Here is a 22,386-nt window from a genome sequence, read left to right as displayed (position 1 = left end):
AAGATAGATACCTACGGCGATGGGAACGAACCGCTCACAAAACCAAGGGCAGACATCTCCATTGTCCGCACAAACACATAGTTGCACATTGTTGCTAATGACAGGTACACCACGAGCTGGGAACGACGATGGTCCCAGGCATGGGGGCTCATGGGAGAACCAATCAGAACACAGGGAGGCTCATCACTGACGCCATTAGTATTAGCCAATCACCAAGAGTCCCCTTGTAGCGAATTATAAGTAACAATTATTGGGGACAACCCAAGTGTACCACCTGACCCATCCTTACCCACTAATATCCTTCTCCATATGTACCCTATACTAACCCTACCACTCGAGGAACCAATAGGTTTTTTGCTAACTTTCCCAGGTGACGCAGGTAGCACGTCATACTGTAGTAAAAAGGGCCTACGAGCCCGCTAAGAGTGAGAGGGTCTGGGCGGACGCGTAGGATCCGAGACTCATCCCTGCCGTTGTTATAATGAACAGCAGAACCACCTTGCTCCTTGTGTGTGTCTCATACTCCTTTGGGGAACACGGGAGGAGTTGGGGCCTCCCAGCCCGGAGGTCCGCGGACGGCTCTGCCGGCCCCGGGATAATCACCCCGACAAGTTGGAGGCACTGCTGAGATCTGTTTAAGGTCTAATTTTTTTCTTTCCCTTCAAGTATTTTTTTTTTTCAAGGCCTCTTGTTGCGAGGAGGCCCAGCGGCGCGGCCCCCTCTGCCGCTGCCCCCTTTTGAGGACCACAGGACCATCGCGGAACTGCGAGAATACTGGACAGCGCAATCCAGATATTGGCCTTCGGGAGCCGGTTGAGAAGTATCCCGCCCGCGGTTGGCGAGTGTCCAGAAATGGTCCAGACGAAGGGAGGTGGCGAGCCGCTTAGAGGGGTGCACGCAGTTGAACGGCCCTGCATCAAGAGAACTTGGTGAGTAAGACACACCCAACAAGCAATGTGACATTGTGAGGGTGGGGGGAGGAATTGTAAAAGGGCGATGGGAGGTGTTATTACAGTGTGTTTCAAGGATTTGATTAATAAGTATTGATAAACGAGTGAGCGGTAACGGGACAGGCATGAAGGCCGTCCTCTACCGCGTCATGGAAGCAGGGTGGGTGGAGCCAGAAGGCACCTTGTGCGGTTGCTCGTAGATACTGATTGGTCCAGATCGTGGGCACCTGTAGAGGGAGTGTATGTGGCTTTCCTGCGAATTGGCGTTTTCAATCAATGAGTAGATGAGGATCCCTATTGATCGAGCAGTAAAACTCGATAGATAGATGACGTTTCCCTGCAGGAGGTAGCTAGATTGTTGCCAAGTACGGAAGATAATTGGCTGGTTAGGCCTCCCGGCGAGGGGCGTGTCACACGCTAGGCGACGCAGGGTGCGCAGTCCGATCATAAGAGTGTGTTGTTGGTTACCTTGTTCCGGGCGTAACAAGAGGACAGCTGTGTGGTTAACGGGGACAAGAAGTTAAAGCTTATTGCGCGCTCTCTTGAAGTATAAAGATCTTACCGGTAGTAGTTGAAAGAGGTTGGTGACGTCACCGTAGGGCATTAATAGGATACCTTCACCACATCACGTTGTTTGAGGGGTTGTAGGGGAACGAGCAGAGGATAAGGGCGACATAACGGAGCTGGGAAGGCCACGCACGGAGAACGCCGGCCGCCCCCAAATATGGGAAGGGTAATAAGAGGGAAGTGACCGCGCATGGAGAACGCCGGCTACGCTGGGTAAGGTGGAAGAGGAAGAAGAATGAAAAAGGTGGGGCGGCTGTACAAGCACGTCACACAGGGCACGCAGCCGCAGGGGGCTTCGTGCGCCATGGCCGCAGGGGGCCATACCAACTGTATCAAAGGAGGAAAACAAACAGAGGAAAAGACTGTATACTTGTAACTGTTTTACTTTCAGCAGACGATCGAAAGTCCCCAAATTTACGGGGCCAGGTAACGAAGGTTGTGCTGAGGGGAGTTAAGAGCAAATATTACCATGTCATATGGGTTGGGTTCTGGGGGGTGGGGGAACACTCTGACTACCCCCTCCAACATATTTGTAAAACGCTGTCACCACACAGGGAAAAACTTATCAAATATAGCATAGAATGGACACAAGGAACAGACAACAAAATGACGACACCATGGCCGCCTAACGGCAGTTTTGAACCATACGTCCAGCACTCACTGTTGACACACATACACAGCACGTACAAAGGGAAGAAGTTGGCACATCACATGGAAGTTTTTAAGTTGTGGAGGATGTTCCAGGGATCTCGGCCAGGACCACTGGGGATGTTCACCGTGGGAGGGACGCCAGAAGAGAAGGGGAGCAAGGAAACACAGGAAGGGAAGGAGATTAAGGAGGAAGAAAGGAGCAGGGAAACAGCGAACAGTAACACACAGTGCGCGGTAAGAGAGGGGAAGGAGGATGAAAGGTCTGGTAATGAACATGAAGTTGAAGTGAAGAAGGAAGAGACAGAAGACATGCCACTAGCGAAGGTAGTAAAGAAGGAGGAAGGTGGATTGTATCCAGTGACGGAGTTGCGAGAAGCAGTAAGGAAAGAACTGACGGCAGTTTAGGGGTACTCAAACCGTGCATACAGCCCCCCACCATATACCGCTACCAGTAGCTACCAGAGGGGGGAGGAGGTTACGAGCACAGTGGGTTCAAGTTGCACGCAGGTGAACACAAAGGGAGGAAAGAACCGCGATAAACACATTTCAAACATAGGACAAGACGAATGGATAGCAGCGCAGGTGCTGTTAAAGCTGCGAGGGACGTTAACAGGAAGAGAAAAAGACATGGTCAGGAGAATGAATGAGGACGACAAAGGTAGTATTAGAGGGGAGGATGAGAAGAACAACACAAGGAATGGTGAGTTGTTACAGGAAGAAGAGGAGATGTTGGAGGAACGATTGGCTGAACTAAGGGGTGAGCGGAGTGCATTGATTAGACAGTTGGAGCAAGAGGAACGAGGACGGAGGAAGGAGAGGAAGGAAAGTAGGGATGAGCTAGAAAGAATGAAAGAGAATAAAGAAGAGAGGAAGAGGGAAGTGGAGAGGATGAAGGCAATAGCGGAAAGGGTATCTATAGCAGCACAGCGTGACATGAAGAGAAGGGAGGAAGAAAAAGAAAAGGAAATGGAACTATGGAAGAAGAAAATAATATCTGAAAGTAGCAGGAAATATGAAGAAGGTAAAGTAGTAGAAAGTATATTAAAAAAGGAAAAGGAGAAGTGGGAGAGGAAGAGAGAGGAAGAAAGGATATTGGAGAAGGTAAGTAGTAAGGTGATGGAGGAATTAAAAAGAAGAGAGAGGAAATAGGTGGTGAAATTGTGGAAAGGAAAGAAGAGATGAGCAGAGAAAGAAACATGGAGCGTGGGATAAGAACATACGCGCGTCGGGATGCAGAAGTGGCTACAACATCAACGCAAGGGAGAGCAAACAGTGGAGGAGAACAAAAAGGAATGGATCTAATAGATTTAAAAACAGTGACAATAAGGGGTAAAAGGACAGATTGGGGGTTGTCGCTCCTAGACGAATTTTGCAGCGAGGAAGAAGAGGGTGTGGGAAGAGAAGAAAGAAGTGGCTTAAGTAAATTATATGTCACACGCGCTGACAGGGAATCACCATGGACATGCAGAAGGAGGGAAGAAGTGAAGAAAAGTGAAGAACAGGTAAGAGAAGTGGCAGGAAGAACAGCACACGAAGTAACATCCACACTATCATGCCTGACACGCCCACCCACACCCACACCCACGCCTCCAGTGAGGCTGGAGCCTCCGAAGGCACTAACGCCTGAACATACACCATACATCGGCAGGCTCAGAGATCTCCCAGGGCGAAGGCAAGACGAACGGTCACTGACACCTGCAGTGGACTAAGAGAGTAATAGGAGAGGGAGGAGGAACGAAGGAGAAGACACGTCAAGAAGAGGTAATATAGATAAGGCAACAGATTTATTTGACACAGAGGAAGAGGAGGAGTACACGGATTCCACCCCAAGACCACGGGGAGAACAAATGGGGTACAATTTAATGCCACTATTGGAAAGGGGAGGGGACAGACCACAATATGTCCCCTGGAAGCATGTTGATAAGGAGAATATAAAATGCAGGCTCCCATCACTAAGCGGAGGTGCAGGGAAATGGATATACGAGATGGAAAAACACACCGCGGGACAGAAACTAGCAGTGGGAGACGTGAAGGGACTATTAATATCAATATTAGGGGATGTGGCAGATGACATTTGGAAGAGGGCAGGCTTCCCCGGAGTTACAATAACAAACACGTCACAAGACGGGGCGCCATTTGCCAAATGCAGACACGCTTTGTGGCAGGCTCTAAGGGTCCAGTACCCAGACACATCAGACATAGGAGCGATTACGTCATGGAAGATACGTGAGAATGAAGATCCTGTTGACTATATCCAGGAGATTCAGGAGAAATGGCGCTTGGAAACTAGAGAACAATGGGACAAAACACCAGCCATTTTTTACCACATACTAGTACAAGGACTCCCGGACACAGTACAAAGACAACTGAAGAAGATAGTGGGAATGGAAGCTAAGGCCTGGCCGGAAATACAACTATCGGACACCACTGTAGGATGTGGAAAGAAAAGATGAAACAGAAGGAAGAAGATAGGAAAGCAGAAGAGGCAAAATTAGTGCAGAAAAAACCAACAAAGTATACCATGGAGGGAGCACTAATAACTACACCGGCAATAATGGCACCAACCCCCACGCAAGTAGTGGCTGCACAAGATCACACGCAACAACAGATAGTACCATTACCACAACCACCGCAACTTATAACGCAACAGATGCCACCACCTCCACCATACACGGCTCCCACAGGGGGAGGGTACATGCCACCGGAAAATGGATATTACAACAACTACAGGGGAAGGGGCGGAATGATGAGAGGGAGGGGATATGGCCAACATCCACAACAGCAAGGGGGAGGAGTTCGAAGTTACTACCCCAATGGGCAACAAGGGTACCAAGAAAATGTGGGGAGGTTCCCATGGCAGGCCAGAGAACCACCTGTATGTTGGGTTTGTGGAATGGTGGGAAACATGTCACGTACATGTAGAGTGAGACCCTACACAACAGCCTGGGGAGAACAGGGACCATATGGGCCTGTGGGGGAGCAACAAGGTTACCAACAACAGCAGGGAATGCGACAGAGCAACACCCAACAGTAAGTATCACCACAATAGCCGGTGCAGGCATATACACCACCGCAGCAACAGGTGGCGGCAGTACAACAACAGCAAGTGCAACCAGTACAACAGCTCACTGAGATACAGGACAATAAATTGACCCCCATTGATGCACCGCTGCGACACAACCCTTACACTGGAAACGGACAGTCACTATACCCACAATAGGACAGGCCCACAGATGTCTTTGATGTGTCCCATCCTGTCGATAACACCTAATAGTGTGGAGGAACCACAAAATTGTCTTTCCTTGTTGACACAGGGGCAACTAGGTCCTGTATAAGGGAGGGTAAATTTAAAATGTCAGGCAGAGCCATGAACACTCAAGGATTCTCTGGGGCTAGAGGGTTGGTTCCCTTTACCGATAGCATCCCCTTATCTATAGGGGATAATGACATGTCTGTCCCACTCCTGTATTCAAGGGAGACACCAGTGAACATACTTCGAAGGGACATAATGAGCAGATTAAATATGACGATCTCCTTCACAGAGAACGGCATAATTTGCTCCACACCAGGAATACACATGCTTACTGCACGACAAATACTACAAGCTTACTGTGGCCAAACAGTGGCTCGAGCTGAGCCAGTAGATAACAAATTGTTCCAATATGGCACAGACATGGCATTTGCATGGATGCCAGGAATAGAAGGAAAAATTTGGAGGAGGCCAGCAGCATATTTGTTCAGGCCTGAGACACCAGCTAGTGAACCAGAGGGGAAGGTGATTTCGGTGAGCATCGAAAGTATCAAAGCAACTGCAGATTACATCGCAGTACATGCCCAAGATAAGGAGGGGAGAGCATGGAGAACTGCAATAGCACTGGCTGAGGGATGCAGACTCACGCAGGAGTCCGACGAAGAGCTTTTTTCAGAGGACAAAGAAGAAGGAGAGATGGTGTTTATGATGAGCGTAGACATTTGGTTGAGAGTGACTTACAAGAAAGTAGCACTGAGAATGGCAATGGCACTGGAGGCACCTGCATCTACCTCAGTACCATTTTATGAGGAAGATATGGCTAAAGTTCCAGCATCACTGTGGACCACCAGTCCCTATGACGTGGGCTGCATAAAAAGCATTGGAGGTGTCAAATTTAAGTTGAAGAGGGGTGCAATACTACCTAGAGTGTAGCAGTACCCACTATCAAAAGAGGCAGATGAGGGCATATACGAAACAATAACAGCACTGATAAATAATGGCATACTGGTACCATCAGAATCAACATGTAACACGGACGTGTACCCAGTGCGCAAAGCTAAAGGTGGGTCTTGGCGTTTCATCCAAGAACTCAGGCCCTTGAATTACATTGTAGAGGCAGAATACCCCATAGCAGCAAACCCAGCCACGATACTATGTGGAATACCAGCAGAGGTATCGTGATTTACCGTGATTGACCTCAAGAACGCCTTTTTCTCAATACCTCTGCACCCAGATTCACAAGACTTGACAAGCTTCACATACAGAAATACAAAATGGAAACACACCAGGTTACCACAAGGGTACTGCAAGTCACCCTCAATTTTCAATAGAGTAATACAGATGGATTTGGGTAACATTGAAATGGAAAGTACGGTGCTGCAATATGTGGATGACATAATGATCTGCAGCACTACTGAGAAGGGGTGCAGGGATGACTCAATAAAAATGCTGACGGTGCTGGCTGAGAAGGGGTATAAGGTACACAAGGAAAAGTTACAGTACTGCCAGGAACAGGTACTATAAATCGGCCAACTAATATCACAACACGGAAGAAACATTGCACCACAGAGAGCACAAGCCATAACCAACACACCACAGCCACAAACTGTGAGGGAGCTGCAGCAGTTCTTGGGCCTATGCAACTACTGTAGAACATGGGTTTTTGACTACAGCTCATACGTAGGACCCCTGCTCGAAGCACTAAGAGAGGCACAAAAGGGGGACAAGAAGTTGGGGTGGACAAGAGAAATGAAAGAGGCGTTTGATGAGTTGAAACATGCCATATCCACAGCCCCCGTATTAGCCACCCCAAATTATGAACACAATTTTTCATTTTCTCACATTGCGACTCAGCAGTAATGAAAGCAGTGCTGACTCAGAAAACTAGCATGGGGCATAAGCCAATAGCTTTCTACAGCGGTCACTTAGACCCTGTTATGTTAGGTCACTTCCCTTGCGAACAAGGCCTCACCGCAGCAGCATTTGCGGTGGAAAAATCATCGTCAATAACAATGGGGTGTCCCACCACATTATTTGTGGAACATGCACTGTTTGCAATTTTGAACAAGCCTAAGAGTACACTGACCACACAGAGGGCATCAGGTTATGAAATACTGTTATCTAGACCCAAATTGACAATTGTAAGATGCAGCAATGTAAACCCAGCCAGATTCATAGCAGAAGTTATTGAGGAAGGTGATTTTGCCCACAATTGCACACAGGCTATCGAAATGTACTCTAGTACAAGGAAGGTGGAGGAGGATGCACTTAAGGGGGGTGTGATAATATACATTGACGGGTCATCAACAATAGATCAGAGCGATGGGATAAGGAGAACAGGGGCGGCAGTGGTTCAAATGATGGAAGACTTGATGTATGCCCCAGTAAAATGCGTGCGCATACCACAGCATCATTTGGCTCAGGCAGCGGAATTGGTTGCGCTAATTTTGGCCCTAAAGGAAAGTTTAGACAAAAGAGTTACTCTGACAGTGCATATGTGACATCAACGGTGCACTCCGGATTAATAAGATGGCAGAGAAGGGGGTTTAGAAGAGCTGATGGCACCCCAGTACAACATGCCCTCTTGCTAGCAGAATTGATTGAAGTAATTAACAACCCCCAAGAGGTAGCTTTGGTTAAATGTCAAGCACACACTAATGGAGATGACCCTATCTCACAAGGTAATGCAACAGCAGACGCACATGATAAGCATGCTGCATATTTCTGCGAAATGTGGACCCCCCCAGAATCAGAGAAAGGGAGGGGGAGGACAATGGCAAGACAGATGTTGATAAAGGATGGGTACTCTCATCTCCCTGCAACACAGATAATAGAGTTGCAAGCAGCTGTACCAATGGCAGAAAAAGAACTGTGGGTAAAGAGAGGGTGTACGATGTCTCCGACAGACGCACTGTGGCATCAAAACAATACTGGAAAGGTAGTTATGCCACTGGCACAGTTGAACACCGCCATGGTCCAGCTTCATCATCCAGCGCATACAGGAAAAGAAGTGATTGCAGCACAAATTAGGGAAGCTTGGTTCTGCCCGGAGTTAAATTCTCATGTCACTAATTTTGTCAGCAAATGCCTCACATGCCAACCATTTACGGCTGGTCACACACTGCAAGTGATAAAAGGTACTATACCCTGGCCAGTGGGACCCTTCCTACACCTTCATATTGACTACGTTGATATGATCAATGTATGTCAAGGATATAGATACATGATTGTAGTGGTGTGTCCATTTTCCAGGTGGGTGGAGGCCGGACCCTGCTCACACACAGATGCGTTCAGAGCAGCTAAATTTCTAGTAAGAGAGGTCTTCCCCAGGTGGGGTGTTTGCGAAGTGTTGCGGTCGGACAACGGCCCACACTTTGCAAATGAGATGTTTGAGCACATCATATCTCTTCTGGGTATCAAACATAACTTTGCATGTGCATATTATCCGCAGGCCAACGGTGTATGTGAACGCCTGAATGGCCTATTAAAAGAAGAAATAGCAAAAATTCAGCAGACAACTAAAAAGAGCTGGTTATATTGCCTCCCGCTGGCTCTATTTGAGCTGAGGAATAGACCAGGATCTGATCACCACCTCACCCCCCACGAGGTGGTGACAGGACGTTAAATGCACCTTCCTTTAAGGCCAACATCAAGAGCCTTCACTGACCAGGATAACACTGTAAATGTTTTTGGTGACGAAATGTAACAATATGTGTCTTCCTTGATTACTAGTGTTGGCTTTGTATCTCAACAGCTCGAGCGCATGCGGGGCGGGTTGAAGAGCACTGAACAAGAAGACACCAACGAGGAACAAGAAAAGAAAGGACTATGCACTGTTGCGGAGGGAGATTACGTGCTCCTCCGCAACTTCAATAGGAAGTGGAACAGCCCACGCTTTACCGGGCCCCACTTGGTTGAGGCAGTGGCTCCCAGAGCAGTGAAATTGCATGACAAATGCGCCTGGAATCACCTACACGACGTGAAGATCTACAAACATCAGACCCGCCCTAGCGTTGACGACAGGGCCGTTAAAAGAGCAGCAACATCAGCAACATCGGCCACAGGCAAGAATACAGCTGCAGCAGCGAAAAACAATTGTGTCACTGCCCCTGACCACTGCCCAGTAACAAACCTTGCCATAGACTTTGGACACTTGCCCGTAGCCCACCCCATGGTCACAAGATCATAGGCTAAAATAAGCACCGCCCCACCGAGCCCCGCACTACCTGAATAAAGATCGTTGCAGAAATATGTGAAGAATTACACCACACTGTGTAGACACGTGCATGTTCTCTTCTTTTTTTTTTCTCGCACATGCAGGTACCGCATATCGTTGTATGGTTTGAAAAGAGTAGTTACTAACAGCGTGCTCTGCCCAGAAGTTGATGCTGCCCACAGATGATAACACCCCTGAGGCCCTATCACACCAATTTGTATATAATTTAAGGAGGCCAAAGTACCTGAAAAGGAGGAGGGTACGTGTATATTACACTGCATTTGTTTTGGCCACAGAACAATCATTTCCCCATCTTCACGAGCACTTGCCGGCTCTAAGAGATAGGTCACTAAGATTAGCGTGGGAACAGCTCTTCGTCTTGGCATTGAACGATCACCTGATAGGGAGAGCTTAACTAACACTAACAATAATAACAAGCACATTAAGAACTTTCAGGCGGGCACCTTTAATGTCGCAAGAATAAGCTGCCGGACAGCAGCAAGGTAAGAGCAAAATGCCAGTGAGAATAGCTCTTGTAATAAAATTGATAGGTGTGTTGGTGATCACTGGTTTATTGGCTGCCTCTCTATGGCAGAATAAATATGCTTCAAATTTTATGGCTGCACCAATAACTAACCTACCCCCTCCCACGGCTGCAACAGGTATGATATCAGGTGGTACTAGCAACCCTAAAGGTAAGGGAAGTAGAGTTACTGACATAAACTTACAGTTCCAGCACATATACTGACAATAAAGGTATCGATAACTAAATAACAGATTCAGCACACATCTTGAACAACATGTGGTACCAGCACATGACCCAAATTGGTAAGCAGACAACTGAAGACAACTGCTATGTGTCACTGCCCTGCCCTGTTCATTCCATTTTGGGTTTTGGCATTGCTTTCTAAATGGCTGTTGTTATTGATGCTTTGGGGGTGGATTAAGGGGGCATTCATGATTAATGTCTCGAGCAAGACTTCCCACTGCAGTAGATGTCCTGGAATGCATCAACACCCACTCATCATCCATTGCCCACCTATAGGAGAATGGGTAGGGTGCTTTGTCACCAGAAAGGGAGGCAGATGCTCCATAGTGGATTCCAAATGGTGACATGAGAGAGGGAGGTGTGTGGTTACACAGTGAGAGAGCACTAGTGATGGCTGGAGGTGGAGCTGAGGATTACAAATACCAATAGGTGAGGATGGAGCAGCATCACGTTAACAGATGTTGAAAATTGGATTTTTCTTTCCAAAGGTTACAATGCCTTGAAACAGTTTTTGTGAAATAAATGAAAATGGAACATGTAAAATATGTAGTAATGGCTCTGTTAGTAGGTATAATACATAAAACCAAAAGGGCAACAAAAAAGGTTTGTTTTTAGAGCCACCTTTGTGGAATGAAAAAAAGTCAATTGCGTTTAAATACCCCCCACCTTTAATTCACCAAGAAGTCAGCGGACAGTTAAAATGTCAGTGGAAAAGGGGAGTGAGTCATTTTTTTATGGTAGTGTAATAAAAGTCAGAAGTGTGAAAGCCATAAACAATGGCTAAACACTTCCTATGCACCTTATACTTTATGTTAACATGTTGTATGGCTGAGAAAAGGGGTTGGGACAGAAATGTATTACGGTCACCTCTTTTTTGATATGCAAATTGTCAAGAATTGTAATAAGCAAAATATGTAATGGTAATGAAAATTTTAAATATTCTTATAGACTCTTACTGCTTATATTTATACTTTCTAAGTATAACTATTAAGTAGATGCAGTCTATAAGAATATTTAGTTTTCTCATTCTCTTTTTAAACTTTGAAAGGCAGTTCCATGAGGAACCTTTTTTGGATTTTTTAAATTTAATTACATTTTTATTTTTTTTGAAGAGGGAAACAGACAGCAAAGCATGGAGGCAGAGAAGCAAGGAGGGCAGGGGCACCAACCACCATAAGGGAGGGACAGGTACAAAAAGTAAGATGTAGGGTTGCAAACAAACTAAGCTGGGGACAATCCTTTTCACGCGCCTTCATAGCCACCTCAAACGCACTTCTGATTCCGCCCCCCCCACCAGGCGGATAATTGTGTCACAGTACATACATCTGACAGTTGACCGCACAAAGTACAGGTCAACAGCCTCCTGTATGGCCTCTGGGATGGCAAATGGAATCCTCTGGCCCACTGCGGTGTCTAGAGTGGTGACAGGAGTGGTCGATGAAGGTGTAGTGGCCGAAGTAAGCCTACTCCCTGAGAAGGGAATCTCCTTTCTCAGGGCCGCAGGGTGGAAGGTGCAGGTGTGGTGGTGCATGGAGATAGTACCAAAGGAGTACTGTCCCTTTTGTCCATGGCTGAGTACAATTTTGGACACAGTGCAGTGCACGCGGCCGGCCTGAGCCTTTGGAACTCCTCCAATGGTGGTGAAAAACCTCCATGCCCACAACTCCTTCTGACCACCCAACATAGCAAGCACTTCACCCACCACATCTTCTTCGTCCTCTTCCTCCTGCATGTCATCTGTTGCAGGTACTTTGTTCCCTTGTCCAGGTCCTCCAGGTGGTGGGGGTGGCCCCTAGGGAGGAGGGGGGATGGCCATTGCAGTTGCCATTCTTCAATTAGAGTCTGGTTTGCTGCTCTCAAAAGAAGGAGGCCCTCTCTGCTGGTGTGCCAGATTGAGAATGCCTAACAGATATGGGTGGGTCCCCTTGGAGGAAATGTCTGCAGAGTACCGTCCGCTCCGCAAATTTCGGTGCCAAAATAAAGTCTTGAAAAGATGTAAATACTTTAGGAATGAAGTAGAATTGGCACTGGGAGCTGTGGGAGGGCAGAGTTTTAACTTGAAAGTCCCTAGAGTGGCTGAACATCAAATGTAAAGTTGTCCGTGAAGCGCAAACACCAACTGCGGACATGTCATCACGCCGCAAGTATGCGGTCATGTGACCATGTCCGGGGATGTCTGCAATGATGTTATGAGACCGCAGGCTTCCGGTACAGGAAAAAGTGCATACAAAGTTTATGGAAGCACTGCCTAGCAAGAGCAAACTTCTGATTTTGGGAGAATCAACAAGGAACACAGTTAGCCAGACATAATTCTCTAAGCAAAACCTCAGTTCATGTGGACTATTTGGAAATCAATCACCAAAACAGGTCTTGCTTCTATGGGCAGTTCTGCCCTCCTTCTCTCAATGGACAGGTCTTCCCACTGGGTAGAGTTAATCCTTTGATTCTCCAATCCCCAGGTCATTCCCCTTCATAATCTTCCTCACCCAATATTCTCTCATCATCATCATATCTCTTTTATTCGACAACTAGTAATTTGCCACAAAACACACACAAATCTCAATGTATACAATAATTGATTATAAAACACATCAATGATTAAACAAAATGGGTTCAAAATAGTTTAAGACATTTGTGAGTGCAATTTGCGAGGTCATCGCAGTATCACAGCACTATTGGGTCATCAATTCAATCCAGTCAAATTGCAATCTTATAGGCAAAACAATATATAGCACAGATGTTAATACTTTCAAGATAGCACAGCAGGAACAGAACAAATTGCCAGTTCCAATATTCTCTAATAACCTCCCCCCATTCTATCCTATGTGTATCCCATTATATCTCACTCTAACCCCACCCCTGCCTAGTCAGGGTTGTGGATTTCCAGCCACATGGTAAGCAAAGGTGAGAGGGAATTCTGCTCATGCTGCAAAGATACTAATTTGGTTTTTGGACATAACTCTTTATTGCCATGCAGCAAAATGTTAACATTTATATTTTCAGATTCTGCAAGTCGAGGCAAACATTTAGAGTTTTTGAATGAATGCTGTTTGGTTCCTGCACTTGTCCCAAAGTTGTTCTGTTCTTCCTCTGTTTTTAGATTTAGTGAGAATTCACCACTCTCTGCAGTGAATCAGGTGAAGCTGTTCCACCTGTGCCAAACATTCCTGCTGCAGGGCACAAGCCGGAGGCACATGCTGGCCCCCTTGGAAATGTTTCCAGGCCAGGAGTAAAACACATAGTTTGCATCTATCAAATGAATTCAACCGTTTGTGTTTAGCTTTGAAGCCAGTTCATCAATGTCCCTGGACAGAAAGTATTCCCATGAGACCCCATGAAAGGGACATTGAAACACTGCGAAATGTCTCATGTCGGGATTAACTCTGCAGAATATATTTAAATATGGATTTGCAGATTTAAAAAGGTGGATAACTTTTTGAATTTTCCAACCACATTTTAGGGAAATATCGCTCATGTTATGTTAAGGATGTTGATTAATTTTCTAAAAGCCAAATGTGGATTTGTCTTGTGCATTTTCTCATTAGGAATGCAGATATTCAATTCAAGTGACATCAGTACGAACTGAGTATTTTAATGAGGCTTTATTTATTTAGTTCTTGTGCTCCATCACTTGTAATCGAGGCTAGCACTACGCCATGGAAGAATTATGGGTGCCTCACAGAATTGGTAATCGTTTGTGAGAGCATGGTGACTGCACACCCCACACATGTTTCCTTGGGAAAGGGTCCCTAAGCTTTCATCTCCATCCACACTTGACCCATTGTACCTAAGCCTGTTCACTGCACCCGCTGAAAGAGATACATGGTTATGCACACCAACATTCTCCAACACACAGGCAGTGCTCTTGAGAGGTCCCTAATAACACGCTTTAAAATGTACTGTTTTAACTGGATTCGAGTCCCACGAAACGGATAGGGGAATCACTAGCTAGCCTTTTGCCACTGTCTGAGTGCAAGTAAAACATTGCTTTAATAAGATACTGTTAAGAAGTGGAGTGTTGGAGTTTCATAAAAGTGAAGGGACATTTAGTAGAGCCTTTCCAATGTGACGTTCGTTTGAGTGGCAGAAACTTGATATATGAATTGCAGGGCATTGGTTCCATGTGGCTCAGGACCAAGCTTCACTGCTGGATAGGAGCATTGACGAGGGATTGCTTTAATGAATGAACGTAATTTACATTCTTATCTAGTACGTAATGCTGGATTCCAACTATGTAATAAAAGATATTATCAAACCACTTTATTCTAGTTAATTTATCAACTCAGAAAGATGAAAGGCTAAAATCCGCCCTGTGTGGTATTCAAACCTTTGAAGTGTAGGCTGCCCTCATGTTTCAGAACATAACTTTACATGTGAGCTAAGCATGCAGGTAATCCATGGAAGCCTACATTTATAGTTGTACAATGATGATATTGGGTTTTAAGAGCTTGGGATCCATTCTGGCATAGAAACCTCAGTGATGTGTTATTTATGAGGTTCTGCACTGTGGTGGTGCGGAGTAAATTCCCCAAGAGGATCAAGCACAATTATTTCCACAAGTGGGGCTCATTGCCTGGAATGAGAACTTTTTGTATGATGTGCACTGTCAGTGACAAAACAAATAAGTCGGGATTAGCAGTGCAGGCTTTTGTTGATGTCCAGAACCGCACATAGAATATGTCTGATCCTGTCTTGCCTGTAACCCTTGGGAAGAAACCAATCCCAGCTGAGAGAAGAAGGTACCTTGACACTCTTGTGCTCTATACGAATACCCAAATTGGCACATTCAACACATCCTTAATATTTAGGAATATAGCAAACAAATTTCCTCATCTCATCATGTGTAGCCAATTCCCTGTTGAAGTGGGAGAATGGGAAACTAAGCTCCCCCCAATCTCATCAAGACCATGGCCTAGAGGATCACGGCCCAAACACCCCCCACGGGACGGGTTTGTCTATCTACCAGGCGACAAAATACCCTGGTTCAGGAACATAAGAGTATGCCCACCAGCTTGTCCGACTCAAGCCGACACCTGCGGCATGGATGAGCTCGACTAAAACAACAGCCACAAGTATCCACACCATTAGAGGTGCCATAACGACATAGCCAACTGACAACAACACACGTGCCACCATGCACACTGGTCACTCACACACCAACCTACATGAAGAACATACTCAGTGCTATGACGTAGATAACTGACACGCTCACTGATGTGCATCGTTGTTATTTTTCACATAGGTTTCTTTTTATAGTAATGCAGAAACGCAAGACGCCTGAAGAGCTCGTGTGTACGCTTGCTGACACTTCTCCCGCCACCCATAAATATGGCAACGTCATCATATAGATCTAATACCGCTTGTGACGCCCAGTCAACACGAGACCCCCATACCCTGGATGATGCACCGCCACTTATGAACTAGGCCCGAGTAGACCGCAAGCAAGAGTCCCAGGCAGGAGCCTCGCCATGGAAAACCTCTCAGAGCAAGAGTACAAGTGCTGACCATGCAGAACAAGCCCACAACAAGAGCTCACAGCCAAGGCCACGATGTTGCAAACTGACATGCCTCAAGCCCAGCGCCAAGGTTACACCTGTTGAACACTAAACCCACAGAGACAAAATACAAATATAATGCTCATAATTCTGCTCCAGCTACGGTCTCTCGACACGTGACCAAGCTGATCTGACAAGGTGCCAGATCCACAAGACGGAAAGTCGCCTGGGTCCCACGTCTGGGACGCAGGTTGCAACAACAAAGCGGCAAGATAGATACCTACGGCGATGGGAACGAACCGCTCACAAAACCAAGAGCAGACATCTCCATTGTCCGCACAAACACATAGTTGCACATTGTTGCTAATGACAGGTACACCACGAGCTGGGAACGACGATGGACCCAGGCATGGGGGCTCATGGGAGAACCAATCAGAACACAGGGAGGCTCATCACTGACGCCATTAGTATTAGCCAATCACCAAGAGTCCCCTTGTAGCGAATTATAACTAACAATTATTGGGGACAACCCAAGTGTACCACCTGACCCATCCTTACCCACTAATATCCTTCTCCATATGTACCCTATACTAACCCTACCACTCGAGGAACCAATAGGTTTTTTGCTAAATTTCCCAGGTGACGCAGGTAGCACATCATACTGTAGTAAAAAGGGCCTACGAGCCCGCTAAGAGTGAGAGGGTCTGGGCGGACGCGTACGATCCGAGACTCATCCCTGCCGTTGTTATAATAAACAGCAGCCCACCTTGCTCCTTGTGTGTGTCTCATACTCCTTTGGGGAACACGGGAGGAGTTGGGGCCTCGCAACCCGGAGGTCCGCGGACGGCTCTGCTGGCCCCGGGATAATCACCCCGACAAGTTGGAGGCACTGCTGAGATCTGTTTAAGGTCTAATTTTTTTCTTTCCCTTCAAGTATTTTTTTTTTCCAAGGCCTCTTGTTGCGAGGAGGCCCAGCGGCGCGGCCCCCTCTGCCGCTGCCCCCTTTTGAGGACCACAGGACCATCGCGGAACTGCGAGAATACTGGACAGCGCAATCCAGATATTGGCCCTCGGGAGCCGGATGAGAAGTATCCCGCCCGCGGTTGGCGAGTGTCCAGACGTGGTCCAGACGAGGGGAGGTGGCGAGCCGCTTAGAGGGGTGCACGCAGTTGAACGGCCCTGCATCAAGAGAACTTGGTGAGTAAGACACACCCAACAAGCAATGTGACATTGTGAGGGTGGGGGGAGGAATTGTAAAAGGGCGGTGGGAGGTGTTATTACAGTGTGTTTCAAGGATTTGATTAATAAGTATTGATAAACGAGTGAGCGGTAACGGGACAGGCACGAAGGCCGTCCTCTACCGCGTCATGGAAGCAGGGTGGGTGGAGCCAGAAGGCACCTTGTGCGGTTGCTCGTAGATACTGATTGGTCCAGATCGTGGGCACCTGTAGAGGGAGTGTATGTGGCTTTCCTACGAATTGGCGTTTTCGATCAATGAGTAGATGAGGATCCCTATTGATCGAGCAGTAAAACTCGATAGATAGATGACGTTTCCCTGCAGGAGGTAGCTAGATTGTTGCCAAGTACGGAAGATAATTGGCTGGTTAAGCCCTCCCTGCGAGGGGCGTGTCACACGCTAGGCGACGCAGGGTGCGCAGGTCCGATTATAAGAGTGTGTTGTTGGTTACCTTGTTCCGGGCGTAACAAGAGGACAGCTGTGTGGTTAACGGGGACAAGAAGTAAAAGCTTATTGCGCGCTCTCTTGAAGTATAAAGATCTTACCGGTAGTAGTTGAAAGAGGTTGGTGACGTCACCGTAGGGCATTAATAGGATACCTTCACCACATCACGTTGTTTGAGGGGTGGTAGGGGAACGAGCAGAGGATAAGGGCGACATAACGGAGCTGGGAAGGCCACGCACGGAGAACGCCTGCCGCCCCCAAATATGGGAAGGGTAATAAGAGGGAAGTGACCGCGCATGGAGAACGCCGGCTACGCTGGGTAAGGTGGAAGAGGAAGAAGAATGAAAAAGGTGGGGCGGCTGTACAAGCACGTCACACAGGGCACGCAGCCGCAGGGGGCTTCGTGCGCCATGGCCGCAGGGGGCCATACCAACTGTATCAAAGGAGGAAAACAAACAGAGGAAAAGACTGTATACTTGTAACTGTTTTACTTTCAGCAGACGATCGAAAGTCCCCAAATTTACGGGGCCAGGTAACGAAGGTTGTGTTGAGGGGAGTTAAGAGCAAATATTACCATGTCATATGGGTTGGGTTCTGGGGGGTGGGGGAACACTCTGACTACCCCCCTCCAACATATTTGTAAAACGCTGTCACCACACAGGGAAAAACTTATCAAATATAGCATAGAATGGACACAAGGAACAGACAACAAAATGACGACATCATGGCCGCCTAACGGCAGTTTTGAACCATACGTCCAGCACTCACTGTTGGCACACATACACAGCACGTACAAAGGGAAGAAGTTGGCACATCACATCGAAGTTTTTAAGTTGTGGAGGATGTTCCAGGGATCTCGGCCAGGACCACTGGGGATGTTCACCGTGGGAGGGACGGCAGAAGAGAAGGGGAGCAAGGAAACACAGGAAGGGAAGGAGATTAAGGAGGAAGAAAGGAGAATGAATGAGGACGACAAAGGTAGTATTAGAGGGGAGGATGAGAACAACAACACAAGGAATGGTGAGTTATTACAGGAAGAAGAGGAGATGTTGGAGGAACGATTGGCTGAACTAAGGGGTGAGCGGAGTGCATTGATTAGACAGTTGGAGCAAGAGGAACGAGGACGGAGGAAGGAGAGGAAGGAAAGTATGGATGAGCTAGAAAGAATGAAAGAGAATAAAGAAGAGAGGAAGAGGGAAGTGGAGAGGATGAAGGCAATAGCGGAAATGGTATCTATAGCAGCACAGCGCGACATGAAGAGAAGGGAGGAAGAAAAAGAAAAGGAAATGGAACTATGGAAGAAGAAAATAATATCTGAAAGTAGCAGGAAATATGAAGAAGGTAAAGTAGTAGAAAGTATATTAAAAAAGGAAAAGGAGAAGTGGGAGAGGAAGAGAGAGGAAGAAAGGATATTGGAGAAGGTAAGTAGTGAGGTGATGGAGGAATTAAAAAGAAGAGAGAGGAAATAGGTGGTGAAATTGTGGAAAGGAAAGAAGAGATGAGCAGAGAAAGAAACATGGAGCGTGGGATAAGAACATACGCGCGTCGGGATGCAGAAGTGGCTACAACATCAACGCAAGGGAGAGCAATCAGTGGAGGAGAACAAAAAGGAATGGATCTAATAGATTTTAAAACAGTGACAATAAGGGGTAAAAGGACAGATTGGGGGTTGTCGCTCATAGACGAATTTTGCAGCGAGGAAGAAGAGGGTGTGGGAAGAGAAGAAAGAAGTGGCTTAAGTAAATTATATGTCACACGCGCTGACGGGGAATCACCATGGACATGCAGAAGGAGGGAAGAAGTGAAGAAAAGTGAAGAACAGGTAAGAGAAGTGGCAGGAAGAACAGCACACGCAGTAACATCCACACTATCATGCCTGACACGCCCACCCACACCCACGCCTCCAGTGAGGCTGGAGCCTCCGAAGACACTAACGCCTGAACATACACCATACATCGGCAGGCTCAGAGATCTCCCAGGGCGAAGGCAAGACGAACGGCCACTGACACCTGCAGTGGACTAAGAGAGTAATAGGAGAGGGAGGAGGAACGAAGGAGAAGACACGTCAAGAAGAGGTAATATAGATATGGCAACAGATTTATTTGACACAGAGGAAGAGGAGGAGTACACGGATTCCACCCCAAGACCACGGGGAGAACAAATGGGGTACAATTTAATGCCACTATTGGAAAGGGGAGGGGACAGACCACAATATGTCCCCTGGAAGCATGTTGATAAGGAGAATATAAAATGCAGGCTCCCATCACTAAGCGGAGGTGCAGGGAAATGGATATACGAGATGGAAAAACACACCGCGGGACAGAAACTAGCAGTGGGAGACGTGAAGGGACTATTAATATCAATATTAGGGGATGTGGCAGATGACATTTGGAAGAGGGCAGGCTTCCCCGGAGTTACAATAACAAACACGTCACAAGACGGGGCGCCATTTGCCAACAGCAGACACGCTTTGTGGCAGGCTCTAAGGGTCCAGTACCCAGACACATCAGACATAGGAGCGATTACGTCATGGAAGATACGTGAGAATGAAGATCCTGTTGACTATATCCAGGAGATTCAGGAGAAATGGTGCTTGGAAACTAGAGAACAATGGGACAAAACACCAGCCATTTTTTACCACAGTACAAAGACAACTGAAGAAGATAGTGGGAATGGAAGCTAAGGCCTGGCCGGAAATACAACTATCGTACACCACTGTAGGATGTGGCAAGAAAAGATGAAACAGAAGGAAGAAGATAGGAAAGCAGAAGAGGCAAAATGAGTGCAGAAAAAACCAACAAAGTATACCATGGAGGGAGCACTAATAACTACACCGGCAATAATGGCACCAACCCCCACGCAAGTAGTGGCTGCACAAGATCACATGCAACAACAGATAGTACCATTACCACAACCACCGCAACTTATAACGCAACAGATGCCACCACCTCCACCATACACGGCTCCCACGGGGGGAGGGTACATGCCACCGGGAAATGGATATTACAACAACTACAGGGGAAGGGGCGGAATGATGAGAGGGAAGGGATATGGCCAACATCCACAACAGCAAGGGGGAGGAGTTCGAAGTTACTACCCCAATGGGCAACAAGGGTACCAAGAAAATGCGGGGAGGTTCCCATGCAGCCCAGAGAACCACCTGTATGTTGGGTTTGTGGAATGGTGGGACACATGTCACGTGCATGTAGAGTGAGACCCTACACAACAGCCTGGGGAGAACAGGGACCATATGGGCCTGTGGGGGAGCAACAAGGTTACCAACAACAGCAGGGAACGCGACAGAGCAACACCCAACAGTAAGTATCAACACAATAGCCGGTGCAGGCATACACACCACCGCAGCAACAGGTGGCGGCAGTACAACAACACCAAGTGCAACCAGTACAACAGCTCACTGAGATACAGGACAATAAATTGACCCCCATTGATGCACCGCTGCAATACACACAGTTAGGGAAGGTGTCCATTTTGGGACACAACCCTTACACTGGAAATGGACAGTCACTATACCCACAATAGGACAGGCCCACAGATGTCTTTGATGTGTCCCATCCTGTCGATAACACCTAATAGTGTGGAGGAACCACGCATTGAGGTTACAATAGGTGACAAAAAATTGTCTTTCCTTGTTGACACAGGGGCAACTAGGTCCTGTATAAGGGAGGGTAAATTTAAAATGTCAGGCAGAGCCATGAACACTCAAGGATTCTCTGTGGCTAGAGGGTTGGTTCCCTTTACCGATAGCATCCCCTTATCTATAGGGGATAATGACATGTCTGTCCCACTCCTGTATTCAAGGGAGACACCAGTGAACATACTTCGAAGGGACATAATGAGCAGATTAAATATGACGATCTCCTTCACAGAGAACGGCATAATTTGCTCCACACCAGGAATACACATGCTTACTGCACGACAAATACTACAAGCTTACTGTGGCCAAACAGTGGCTCGAGCTGAGCCAGTAGATAACAAATTGTTCCAATATGGCACAGACATGGCATTTGCATGGATGCCAGGAATAGAAGGAAAAATTTGGAGGAGGCCAGCAGCATATTTGTTCAGGCCTGAGACACCAGCTAGTGAACCAGAGGGGAAGGTGATTTCGGTGAGCATCGAAAGTATCAAAGCAACTGCAGATTACATCGCAGTACATGCCCAAGATAAGGAGGGGAGAGCATGGAGAGCTGCAATAGCACTGGCTGAGGGATGCAGACTCACGCAGGAGTCCGACGAAGAGCTTTTTTCAGAGGACAAAGAAGAAGGAGAGATGGTGTTTATGATGACGTAGACATTTGGTTGAGATTGACTTACAAGAAAGTAGCACTGAGAATGGCAATGGCACTGGAGGCACCTGCATCTACCTCAGTACCATTTTATGAGGAAGATATGGCTAAAGTTCCAGCATCACTGTGGACCACCAGTCCCTATGACGTGGGCTGCATAAAAAGCATTGGAGGTGTCAAATTCTAGTTGAAGAGAGGTGCAATACTACCTAGAGTGTAGCAGTACCCACTATCAAAAGAGGCAGATGAGGGCATATACGAAACAATAACAGCACTGATAAATAATGGCATACTGGTACCATCAGAATCAACATGTAACACGGACGTGTACCCAGTGCGCAAAGCTAAAGGTGGGTCTTGGCGTTTCATCCAAGACCTCAGGCCCTTGAATTACATTGTAGAGGCAGAATACCCCATAGCAGCAAACCCAGCCACGATACTATGTGGAATACCAGCAGAGGCATCGTGATTTACCGTGATTGACCTCAAGAACGCCTTTT

This window comes from Ambystoma mexicanum, chromosome 13 (assembly GCF_040938575.1).
Source record: "Ambystoma mexicanum isolate Mex_15411 chromosome 13, UKY_AmexF1_1, whole genome shotgun sequence".
NCBI classification, from domain to species: Eukaryota; Metazoa; Chordata; class Amphibia; order Caudata; family Ambystomatidae; genus Ambystoma; species Ambystoma mexicanum.
The sequence above is the reverse complement of the archived record's forward strand: the minus strand, read 5'-3'. Positions refer to the sequence as shown.